The sequence below is a fragment of the Meles meles genome, chromosome 8, assembly GCF_922984935.1.
Source record: "Meles meles chromosome 8, mMelMel3.1 paternal haplotype, whole genome shotgun sequence".
Taxonomy (NCBI): domain Eukaryota; kingdom Metazoa; phylum Chordata; class Mammalia; order Carnivora; family Mustelidae; genus Meles; species Meles meles.
In genome coordinates this window covers 27917478-27930111 of record NC_060073.1, presented here as the reverse complement: position 1 = coordinate 27930111, position 12634 = coordinate 27917478, and the positions used below count along the sequence as shown (strand labels likewise).

Below are 12634 nucleotides of genomic sequence, written 5' to 3'. Positions count from 1 at the left end.
TGCAAATTTCATCCTCCTCCTCCCACACCCCCCCAACCTCGAGATTTTGTATTTGCATTTGTATGGGGGAAGGGTAAGATCACTGTCTGTCAACAGAGCTGGATTCTGTTCTCAAAATAAAGGACAGAGGATAATAAAATAAACCCTAGTTCATACATAGGCACCTGCCTCTGTCTATTGTGTGCTAGATATTCTATGAGGGCTCAGGGGTTTAAATTAAAGTTTTATTGGAATAGCCACGCCTTTTCATTTGCTATTACTTACATCTGCCTTTGCCCTACAGGGACAGTGTGGAGTGGTTGACACAGAGCCCATCTGTTCTGCAAAGCCTAAAATATCTACTATTTGGTCCTCTACAGAACAATAGTTATGGACCCCTGAGTAAAGACTGGGCATTCAGAAAGAAAAGCATGCTGTTTCTGTTTTCGAGGGGGGAAACAAATGCATAAGAGTAAAAAATGGGTCTAAGTACCCTGAGTGCTGGAAGTAGAGAATGGGCATGTTAGCTCTTCTGAGGCACCTGGGGAAGGCTCCCCATCCAACAGTCTTAAGTTGGATTGCTTTCAGTATCTGGGGAGGAGGAAGAGCATTTCAGGCTGTGGGAAGAGCTTCTACGAAGGCATGGATGCTCGCAGTATTCTGAGGGACACTCAGGGCAGCTGGAAGTGGGGAGGGCCGTGTACCCACATGCAGGCTGCAGGTGTGTTTTTAGTGGACCTGGTCTGGGTCTAGAAGAGACCTTTATAGGCCACCTCCTAGCGGTGGGCCGGTGGAGGAGAGGGTGCAGCAGAGAAGTGACAAGATAGGATATATCCTTTGGAAAGATCGCGACTTCCACTGCAATGGGAAGGGGACAAGAGCAGAGCCGGGGGAAGGGGGACATTGAAAGGCTTACTTAATACACGTCCTCTCTTGAGCAGCTACAGCCCAGTTTCCTCCTTCTCTGTTATACCGATATCATGTCCTAGTTGTAAAGATTCCCATCCCAGGATTGTTTAGGTTGTAAAGACTCCCATACCTAAGTGTTATTCAAAGCCTGAGATCTCAAGCACTATTTTAATGGGTCCATTGAATTAAAGTGGAAGCAAAAATGTTTTCCATGAAACTGTCATCTTTTTTTCGCAAGACATAGTGCATGAATTCCCATTTTATATCTATTTTATTTTGCTTTGATTATGATTACTTACTGCCATGCCAGGCACAGAGAGGATGTCCCATTTATATTGATGAATGAAAGAATGGCTGAGTGCAGCTGAGCATGGTGGCCTCGGGAGCCAAAGAGAGTGATGGACTCAGGGGACATTGGTAAGTGTGTCCCAGTAGGCAGCTGGCCCCCTGGGAGAGAGTCAGGAGAGATGTCTAGGTCACACCATTCTTAGTTCTCTTCCTTGAGTAACCACCTCCACCGAAACAGGTACTAAAGAAAGTCAGCTTAACTGTGTGGGAATAACTAAAAAGTCACTTTCAGTATGACCAAGGGGTTCAAATTGGATTCAGTCTCCTTCTCTCCTGCATCTTGTTTTTTCGTGTTACCACCAGATTTCTCATGTTCGCATGGATGGACATCTTCATGGTAGGCGGTCGTGCTGAAGTTGTGGTGGGATGGATGCAGTTGGAAGGTTGCACAGTTTGAAGGGTAAGGATTTCAAGGAGCAGGCTTAGCTTTGGTTCTTACACAGCATGTGGTCATCTGGTGGGGGGAACATGAAGCCCTTTTATATCAGGTGTTAAATAACTGCTGCTTCTCTCAAGTGTGCCTCCTGATGCCCTGGCTGCCCTTCCCGCTCATTCCTGGAATTGCCTGGGTTTCCTGCATGCTGTCTTCTATAGGATTAATGCCTGGCAGAGAAGACAGCCCTGGTTGCTGCTCCAGGGTTCTGTCTGATTAGTTGGTATCAGAGCCACTGGGGACACCCGTGAAGTGCTTGCTCCAGAGCTCTCCCAGGACCCCAGAATTCTACACCTGTTTTCACCCACTACATAGCGGTTGTCTTTGTGCCTGCCATCTGGCTTGCCTGGCTCTTGTCCCCTGGTTCCTGTCCCTGGGCTTCCACTCCTGTGTTTCCTTTATACCAGATCAAGCTTGGACCTTGGTAGGGGAGGTAGAGCCCATGGCAGTGATGCTTACACCTTGACAAGCAGATACGGCCTGTGCTGGATCCCTGGTGTAGCAGTGGTCCACTGCAGGGAAGGGTGCCCTACCCCGGAGTCACCATTGTGTTTTGCTTGTAGGAGCAGCAACATCTGTGGGATTTGGGCCTGAAAGACTTGGAGAGACAGGAAGAATGGGGGCAGGGGAGGGTGACAGAAATAGTGGACATTGCAGCAATGCCAGACACAGCAGGCTTCCTTGCTCGTTGGACACTCCTGACATAAGAGGGAGGTGGGGATGACTGGAGTCATGGGGATGAATCACATTTCTGTTTATGACCTCTTTGAAAATCCATGGAATACCCACTCATCGTGGGTACCAACTACCTTCATTTTAATAACTGTGAGAGCTAATGTTCACGTGGGACTTCTCTCCCAGGCATCATGTATGGTGACTTATTTGAGTCCTGTAATAACCACCACAATCCCCATTTTACAGATGAGGAAACTGGAGTCATTTATAACAAGTGTAGTATAGTCAGGATTCAAGCGCATAAGCTAGAAGGCTTAGCTTTGACCTAATTAACTATGACAAGCCACCAAATGATTTCTGTTGTGACTTAGTTGATTACAGAGTCATTGAGTACAGAAAATATTTAGACATTACTACAAGAACTAGCAAAAAAAAGAAAAATATGGAATGTAATTGCTGTTACTTGAGCAGAAGCCGAGAGAGGATTCAGCGCCGTAAATAACACATTGCTCTTGGTAAGAGAAGTTTACAGCTTAAGACTACAAATGACCCAATGATTATCAAGAGATTAGAAGAGTTTGTTTATGGGCTTTCTGTCAAATTGTGACTCAGACATGAGTTGAGGCTAGTGTCAGCCTAACAAAGGATAACACCAATAATTAATAATATTGGGGGAATATTCATCAGGTAAACAACAGTTGTTACAACTTAGATGACTTGGTAACCAGTTCCATAAATATATATATATATATATATATATATATATATAATATAAATATATATTATATATATATAATAACTAAATATATAACTAAACTATATATATATAATATATATATATAAAAATATATATATATAAATATAATATATATATAGTTTAGTTAAAGATAAAATTGGGACAGAGGTTTTCATTTTTGGTTTATATATTTATTTCTCTACACAGTTTCTAGGTGTGTTAAATGTAACTTGATATTATAGTTTCATAGTGAATGAAATAAATCAAATAGGGAGACTGATGGATGTGAAACATGCATCATAAACTGTAACATGCCCATAAATTGTAATGGGAAGCATTAATGTATTATTTTATCCATGTACATATATTTTTTTAAAAAGCAAGACTAAAAGGGGTTAGAAATATGCTCTTGATTTAACGCTGGGGCTGGGAGTCAATACTTATCCCCTATAAAATAATTGAATCTATGCGGTAGCTCTGTTGTGTTTAGAAATGTACTTCAAGTAAGGTGGTAGAACACAGCGATAATAGTGTGCATATTTTGAAGTCATAGGGATCTGGGATGTATTTACCTCAAGTCTAATCTTTGCAAACTTGACAATTTCTGAGCCCATTTTCATCCTTGTAAAATGTGGGTAAAACATCTACAGCCTTAAGAATTAGGAATATAATACTCCTATCAGTGCCCTGAATATATGGATAAATATTATGGGTTTATTTCTGACATCTTCCATTTCTCTTTTATGCTCTCAAGAATTTGGTCTCTGGTTCATTTATCTTAAATTATTATCCTAAATGCAAGGAAATTCTATTTTAAATTAAAATCCATTTTTTAAAATTACAAAATATGTAGTCATATAGAAACCTTGGGAGGCACTGAGAAACAAAGAACAAAGTGAACACTTATTTCTTTCATCCCTAGAGAGAATCATTATTATTTTGCCCAGTCTTTTTATGCATAAATATACCTTCTTAAGAAATATTCCATATTCTATCTTGTAACTTGCTCTTTACCCCTGAATTTATAGTGAATAATTTCCCTTTATCATTAAATGTGCTACAACATTTAAATGGCTATATGCTGTGTGAATATAAAAGCCAAGGACTTTAAGACTTGCAAACCAAATCTCCAATTATTTTTGGGTTTGTTTTGTTGTGTTTTGTGTTTTGGTGGATGGATGGGAGAAAGTATGAGTTGTTTTTAAGGTATGTTTCTCATATTTGTTTTTCCTAATCATGGTTCACTGGTTTTTAAAGATGTGACGCAGTCCATACCTTATGCATGACAAGGACAGGATTTAGTAGCATAACCCTCTCAGGGAATTCATTGCCTGCCAAGACCTGGAACCACAAGATTTACTGATGCCAGAGAATTTGCTCTCAACAGGAGTCACAGGAAAGGCATAGAGTTACTGTCTGTCTTTCAGTTATTCCTGCAGGAGCACCTGCCTTCCACTCTGCACCAGCCACCTCAGGTTGCCTGAAATATGCAAACCAGCAAGTGACAAATGCTTTTCGGGAAGGTACAATTGCATTCAAATTGAAAATGGGGGAAGTTGATCAAAGAAGAAAGAAAGAAAGGCATTAAAAATTAATCATCCCAGGGCCATAAAGTCAGCTGTAAACCCTTAGCAATAAAAAATTAAATGAAGAAGTTAATGTTTTAAGCAGAGATTTAAATTTTCCAGGGGGGATCTTGACAGCTGCAACCGATCGGGAGCTTGCAAGATTTACAGGGGAAGCCCAAGCGTCTTGTCCCACCAGAGGCTCCAGAACGCATAAAACGGCCATCAAATAAAACATCATTTATATTATTTAGTATCATTGTGAAAAACTTTGGCCGTAAAAGGAAATGGCACTTTTGACCGACAGAGAATATTGTTCTATTCAGGACAGATTAAAATGGCAAAAAGTGCAGGAATGCTAAAAAAACATATCACTGCTATGAAAAGCCCAGAGGAAATATTACAGAAATATACTATATTAGGGAGTTGTACAGCTCCAAGTAATAATATTTATCTATCTGTCTTTCTAGTTCTAATACTGAAGCCTAAGCCTGTACCAGGAATCACGCATTTATTGGCCGGTTGTCCCGGGATGGGCTTAATGAACGGTCAGGTCTTCGGACTCCAGATGGAAAGTTGAACCAGACTGATTACAGTTTCCGAGCAAAGCTGACACATATTTTAGGATTTTCCTGACCAAGTTAACAATTGGGCCCAGACTGATCTAGATATAGTGGTTAAGAGAACTGGTTTTGGCAGCAAAGAGATCCCTCCTTGAACTTGACTGTGCCACTTGCTGCAAAACCCTGGAGAAATTGCTTCTCTTCTTTGAGCCTTCCTTTCTTCATCTCCAAAATGGGCATGGAAATAATGGTATTCAGTTCACAGGGTGGTAGTTACAAGAATTAATTTAGGTATTAAATAATTAGCACTTAGCACAGTTCTGGGTACTTTGTAAACCTTGGGTAAATGGCAGCTTCTTATACTATTTTCTGCCATATCATCACGTGGTGGTCAGATAGATGTGTGGGAATGATTGGAAGACAGCCTGGGTGGAACTCCGGGTGAGTGCTGTCTTACCGCCTGTAGGTATTCTGGTCCTGTAGATTCTCAGGTCATGATCCCATGGTCCTGGGATTGAGCCCCGTATCGGTCTCCCTGCTCTGTGTATAGCCTGCTTCTCCTTCTTCCTCTGCCTGCTGCTCTGCCTACTTGTGCTTTCTAGCTCTCTGCCAAATAAATAAATCTTAAAAAAGGGGGGCAGGCACCTGCATGGCTTAGTCAGTTAAGCATCTGCCTTCGGCTCAGGTCATGATCCCAGGGTCCTGGGATAGAGCTCCACATCAGGCTCCCTGCTCCATGGGAAGCCTGCTTCTCACTCTCCCACGCTCCCTGCTTGTGTTCCCTCTCTTACTCTCTCTCTGTCAAATAAAGAAAAAGAAAAAAAAATCTTAAAAAAGAAAAAAGGCCAGGCCTTGTTTCCAGGTTCTGGCCAGCTTTAGGGGACAAAGTACTCACCAGGATCATTTGAGAAGGACCTTCTTCTAGCTCAGCTTCCCTGGGTTTACCCACAGAAATATGTTATTAATGTTTAGCAAGTCTAGGAGGGAAGGTTCCAGCTGTTGAGAGGAATTAACACTTATTTAGCTCTTTTTTCAAGCTCATTAAACTTTATGGTGCTCGTGTTTATGCGCTGATGCTGTTTCTGGGCTATACTGTCAGTCTTCAGTTATAGGAAGCTGTTGAGACGTGGAAGGATGTGGACCTCCAATTACTGGTATGTCAGATGAGAATAATGAAGCAATCTTTTGCAATTATTACAGACTTTTCATTCCAAGTGTTCTTTCAGATGAATTAAGTCCAGTTGCTTTTCCCATAGAAAGCCGGCGCTTCCTATAGACCCTGGGCCTGCATTCTTCCCTCTCAGTCTGTCTGACTTTCAGCTACCCAAACCAGAACCCCGACTCACATTCCATACTCTTCCTGCGAACATGTGGTCAGCGAATCCTCTCACTTCTGGTTTCTGAACTACGTCTACCTTCCCTTACTGCTACAGCTGCCTTAGTTCCTGTTGCCGGTATCTCGTGATGCCTTTTAAACTCTGTGCTGGTCTGCCTTTGTTCAGTCTTGACCCCTTCTAGCCAGTCATTTCCAAGACAGTCACCATCTTCTTTCTAAAAGGCAAATGTGCTTGTGTTACTTCTTTGCCTAAAAACCATTCAATGAATATAGTTAGGCACCTGTTTGGTGTGTTTCCCACCCCTTCCATCTTTCCTGTCATTGGCCTGTGAGAGAATCTTGCGGAATTGCCTGTGGCTCTCCAGTTGGTCAAACTTTTTTGTACCTTCATTCCCTCTACCTGAAATTTGCCCCCTCCAGCTCTCTTCTGTTGAGACCTCATGGAAAGAGCTTATATGATACTTCTTCCAGGACCCATTCAATGACTTTATCCTTACCCTCCCACCTTTTGCCTCACCATCACTCAGTCATTCTGTGTTTCCAAAATAATGAATACATTCTGAGATTATAGCAGTTATGGACTGCACTGTGCTGATTACAAGTTTATTTATCCCACTATACTCTGGACTCCTTGAACATAAGAATGGTGTCTCTTTGTGTTTGGTGCCAGGGACGTAGACATTGCATGTAGTAGATGCTAAATGATAATGGTTGAATTATTGGATGGATGGATGGATGGATGGATGGATGGATAAGTGAAATGGTACTCCTATTCCTTTTCTGATTCCCAGCTGCTCTCCACTCTCTGGAACCCACCACTGCAATCTCAAATCTGGACCTGTTTTTAAAGGCTGAGTCCTTATCATTCCCAACTTTTTCCTCCCTCATTAAAATCCCTCCTTTTTTTCTGCACTGATTTTAATAGCTGTTAAGAAAAAAAGAAATTGAATGTAAACCATTTTATTCTAAATTGTGAATGACTCACTATCTCCACATTTTCTATTTTAAAATTAATTCTTATGCCTACTTTCAGTTTTAAAAAGAAGGTATAAATTCCTAGGTAAGATTTCAACAAAGATACTAGGCCAAAGGGTATAACTTTGCTCTTTAAAGTTACCTTTTTACTCTGAGTACATAGGCCAGTCTGGTTTCACAAAAGAAGAGCTTCCATTTTATAAAGTTAAAAGATAATATTGTTAATATAACAACAATAATAATACCTTCTCATGAGTGCTTGCTACTGATTTTCTACTATACTAAATCCTTTCTATATATAATCTCATTTAGTCCTCAAAGATAGCCTTGAAAGATAGGCCTGGTTTTCCCTATATTGTAGTTACGGAGATAGGGAGAAGTCCAATGACTTGCCTCAAGTCACATGATTAGTAAGGGGAAAGCTGGGATTTGAACCTAAGCTTTCCAAAGCTACTCAGCCTGTGCCTCCACTGACTCTCCATGCTGAGCAAGTCCAGTAACTTCTCAGAGAAACAGATTCAAACAGATTCCAGCAAACAGATTCAGGAAGTGGGGACTCAAGGAAGAGATGAGGACGATCTGTTCGTTCTAGAAGGAATGATGCTAATGATCAGTGGTGATGAACATTTCTGACACACCAGGCACTATTCAAAAGCAAAAAAACAAAAAACAACTCCTCAAGTAAAACACGAAGAGAAGAAAATGGAACTAGAAAAATGAAACTCTGAAAGTAACTACTCAGGTTGTTCAGCTAATAAATAATGAAGAGGGGATTTAGTAAGCGTTCCAACAATGAACACTCTTATTTTTATCAGTTTGATTGAAAACAAACAAACAAACAAACCCTGAAGCTCAGTGTAGTGTTCATTTTAATAAGGGCCTTGATATTTATGTATTTTGTCTCTATTATTAGAGCCACCAGCCTAAGAAGTCTACAGTTTTGAGGGTCTTTTTATTTGGGCTGTGCTGTCTACATTGCTCTTCCCCTGATCTATCAGAGGAGTTTATACTTTTTTTTTTAAGAAGAGAAATTCTAAGTGCTAATTCAGTAGATTGCCTTTAAGTGAGACTCTGGGACCTGTTGATGTGCGTTTGTTCCAGTTCTTGAAACATCCTTTTATTGGTCTTGATGGACGGCTAATTCCTCACAGGCTCCATTACTTCTCACTCATACAAATGCCTTTTCTTTCTTTCCAGGGTTGTGATAGCTTTAAGGAATGAGGTCAATATTTCAAAGGCATAATTAATTTAGTATGCCTCCTCTTTCATTAGGAAGCTCATTTTCTCCTGAGCCTCTCTTTCTCAGCGTATCTGCAAAGCCCTTCTCAGACTCCCTTAATTCCTTTTGTGAGCACTAGCTCACTTTTCTTTTCCTCCCCTCCTTTCTTCCTTTATTTCTCCCTCCCTCCCTCCCTCCCTCCTCCCTTCCTTCTTTAGTCTTGTTCTCATTCCTTAATGTTCTTTAACCTGACAAATGGCATGAATTCTTTCCACAATGTTTATTCTATCTTCAGTGACAATTTATTTCTTTGCTGGGTACTGTGGGTCAAAACTCACTGTGGTTCCATCTGTCTAGCCTAGTGGGAATATCCACAGGGTGAGCTATAACCCAAGTTACACTTCGGTGGGACAGCAATGCCTATGATAAGCACAGGAGAGAAGCGACCAGCTGGCAAGTTGAAGAGCTTATTTAAAAAAAAAAAAGTTAAAAATTTTTAATGATAGTAAAATACGTATGACATAAGATTTGACATTCTAACCACTCTTAAGTGTGCATTTCAGTATGTTAAGTACATTAACTGTTGTTGTGTAAATAATCTCCAGAACTCTTCACCTTGTAAAACTGAAACTCTATACTCATGAAACAACAACTCCTATTTCCCCCTCCCCAGTTCCTGGATACCACCAGTCTACTTCCTGTATCTGAATTTGACTAACTTAGGTACCTTGTAGAATTCTACAGTATTTGTCTTTTGTGACCGGTTTATTTACCTTATCACAATGTCTTCAAGGTTCATCCTTGTAGTAAGTGTCAGAATTTCCTTTCTTTTTAAGATTGAATAATATTTGTGTGTGTGTGTCTGTGTGTGTGTGTACATTCAGAAGTGTAATTCCTGGATCATATCGTAATTATATTTTTAATTTTTTGAAGAATTGCCATACTGTTTTCCAAGTGGCTGCACCATTTTACATTCCCACCAATGCCTAAGAGTTGTGCACAAGAGTTGTGATTTCTCCACATCCTCACCAACACTTGTCATTTTGTTTTGGTTTTGACAGTAACCATCCTAATGGGTATGAGGTTGAATAGCTTGCATTTAAGGAGATTGGGAGAAGTTGAAGTTCAGTGTGTTACAAGAATTTCTAAGTTGTCAGTCTGAGGGAGGAGAGATAGTGTATAACACCAAGCATCCTTGGCATCAGGTAGGAAAACTGGTCTGGAATCAAGGGATTCTGATACAACATAAGGAGATGAACTCAGGACTCAATTTTGAAAGAAGGATTGAAAGAAACCTGTGAAAAGGTTGGTCTCACCCAAACACTGTTTAAATTCACAGTGAGATCTCAAAAGACGCATGCAGGCAAGTTGGGGCTTCAGTGGGGCGGCTCCCACCAGATGGTTCTCACAGACACTGGGGGGTTGTGTTCACTTTCCATTTCAAATTAAGTATTGGAAAACTGAGTTCAATTAAAATAAGTTAGTTTGGTAGGAGCTGAGTTGTGTTTCTTGAGCCAAGGAGAAGTTGTCCCCTGATGTGGGAAGGAGGATCAGTGCAGTGTTGGTTCCACTTACGTAAACCAAAATTCAAGTGTTCCCCTGTTCTCTGGGTCCCACCGACCGACAGATGTGAGGGGAGAGTGGAGTTGTGGAAGTATCATGAGAGAAAGCATATCTCAATAAGAAATGAAAGGTTGAGAGGACTGACTGAATGAATGACACAGGATTGATCCCACTGGGTCAAAGTACAATGGATAACCAGTTCCTTGCTATGTCTTTTTAAATACATGTGACTTGAGGTTATGTAAAATATTCTAGTTTGTTAAGGGGGATTTGAGCAGGGAAAATAGAGTGATGACATAATTTTTCTGATGAGGATCATTTGTAGATATTTGTAGGTCTTTTATCTTTTCCTCTTGGCCCAATTAGCTCCACAGAGGCAAAAGCTAATAAATGCCTATTTGAGGTCAGCTAGTCATTTTCTAGGTAATATACATGTTTAGTGCTCCTAATATGATTCTCAAAATAACTCTACCAGGACTGTCTTCTTATTCCTAATTTATAGATGAAGAATCAGAGGCTCACAAAAGTTCAATAAATTTTTCAAGAATTCAGAGTTAAATGATGAGACCAGGAAAGGGTTATGTTGGTAATCTTATGCCAAAGCCAGGGTCTCTTACAGGAAGCCACCACTTCTAGATTATGCTGATTAGAATATGCAATGTGGGTCACATATTCTCCTCACTCAGACCTTGACTTAGTCTTCTTCTTACCCTGACCTTGACTTCTTCACTGTAACATACCTGGTTTTTGCTTCTGACTCCCTTGTCTTTGCTGCAATGCCAGTGTTTTAATGGAATGACCTTCACTCCTGTCATAGGAACGGTCTCTGGGTTACTATCTTTCAGGTTGGTAATTAAACCCTTCCCCCACCCCCACAATCTTTGGAGAAACAGCTTCATTAAAACCAATCTTAGGAATATGACTTATTAATTCTTGCCATGTAGTTACCCACTTATTTATTTATTTAGGTAGTTAGTTACTGTTGTTTAGTTTTTATGTCAAAATCATAAATTTAACTCTGCAATCCAGCTAGACTTGGAGGGGAGTAAGGAAAATATGGAACCCACAGAAATACAGCATGAGCACAAAGCTTGTAGGATATTTCAAGCAAATGAGAGTGAAGGGGTGCTCTCCTGAGCTACAGAAGGAATGGGCTGGTAGTTAAGATAAAACATGAGTAAAATTTATTAGATTTGTCCACAGTCTGCATTGGTGATCTTCTTGCTGGTCTTGCCATTCTTGGATCCAGAGCTCTCCATGGCTTCCACAGAATTCATGCCCTCTTTGACCTTGCCAAAGACCACATGCTTGCCATACAACCCCTCAGTCTTGGCAGTGCAGATGAAGAGCTGGGAACCATTTGTATTGGGTCCAGCATTTGCCATGGACAAGATGCCAGGACCCATGTGCTTCAGGATGAAATTTTCAACATCAGATTTCTCCCTATATGTAGGTGGACTTGCCACAGTGGTGGACAGTAACTCAGAGACCGTTCCTTCACACACATTATGGTGTGTGAAGTCCCCACCCTTGCACAAAATTCCCTGAATAATCCTGTGAAAGCAAGATCCTTTTTAATGAGATCCTCTCTCCCCAGTGCTCAGGGCATGAGATTTTTCTACTATCTTTTGAACTTTGTAAACAGCTTGAAGGAGATCCAGCCCAAGGGCTCACCAACCATGGCGAGGTCAAAGAACATGGTGGGTTTGACCATGGTTGGGTGGCATGGGTAGCTCTGGAGCAGGGTTGCAAGGCCTATAGTTATCCATTTTTTTAAACATTTTATTTTTTTATTTGACAGAGATCACAAGTAGGCGGGGGTGGGGGAGCCCGATGCGGGGCTCGATCCCAGAACCCTGAAATCATGACCTGAACTGAAGGCAAAGGCTTAACCCACTGAGCCACCCAGGTGCCCCTGTAGTTATCCATTTTAATCCTTATAACAACCTATAGGGCCAGGCACCAATATCCCTGTTTTGGGGATGAGGCAGTAGATATGCAGAGGGTAAGAATTTGCCCATGGTTGGGGCTCCTGGATTGTTGAGCATCCAGCTCAGTTGGTTGAGTGTCTGACTCTTGATTTCAGCTCAGGTCATGATCTCAGGGTCCTGAGACTGAGTCCCGCATCAGGCTCTGTGCTGAGTGTGCAGCCTACTTAAGATTCTCTCTCCCTCTCCCCCTGTTCTTCCTATTTAAGAAAAACAAACAAAACCCCCCCAAAACAAAAAAACCCAGTTTGCCCAAGGTTACTCTACTAGGTGGCAGAGACAGGACAGTTTGCCCAAGGTTACTCTACTAGGTGGCAGAGACAGGAACTGAGGCAGGAATGCCAC

General features: G+C 41.1%; 1 pseudogene; it reads right to left on the bottom strand.

The window, feature by feature from the left end:
- Positions 1 to 11488: 11488 nt before the first annotated feature.
- LOC123949568 lies at positions 11489 to 12015 on the bottom strand (annotated as a pseudogene).
- Between the last annotated feature and the right edge of the window lie 619 nt (positions 12016 to 12634).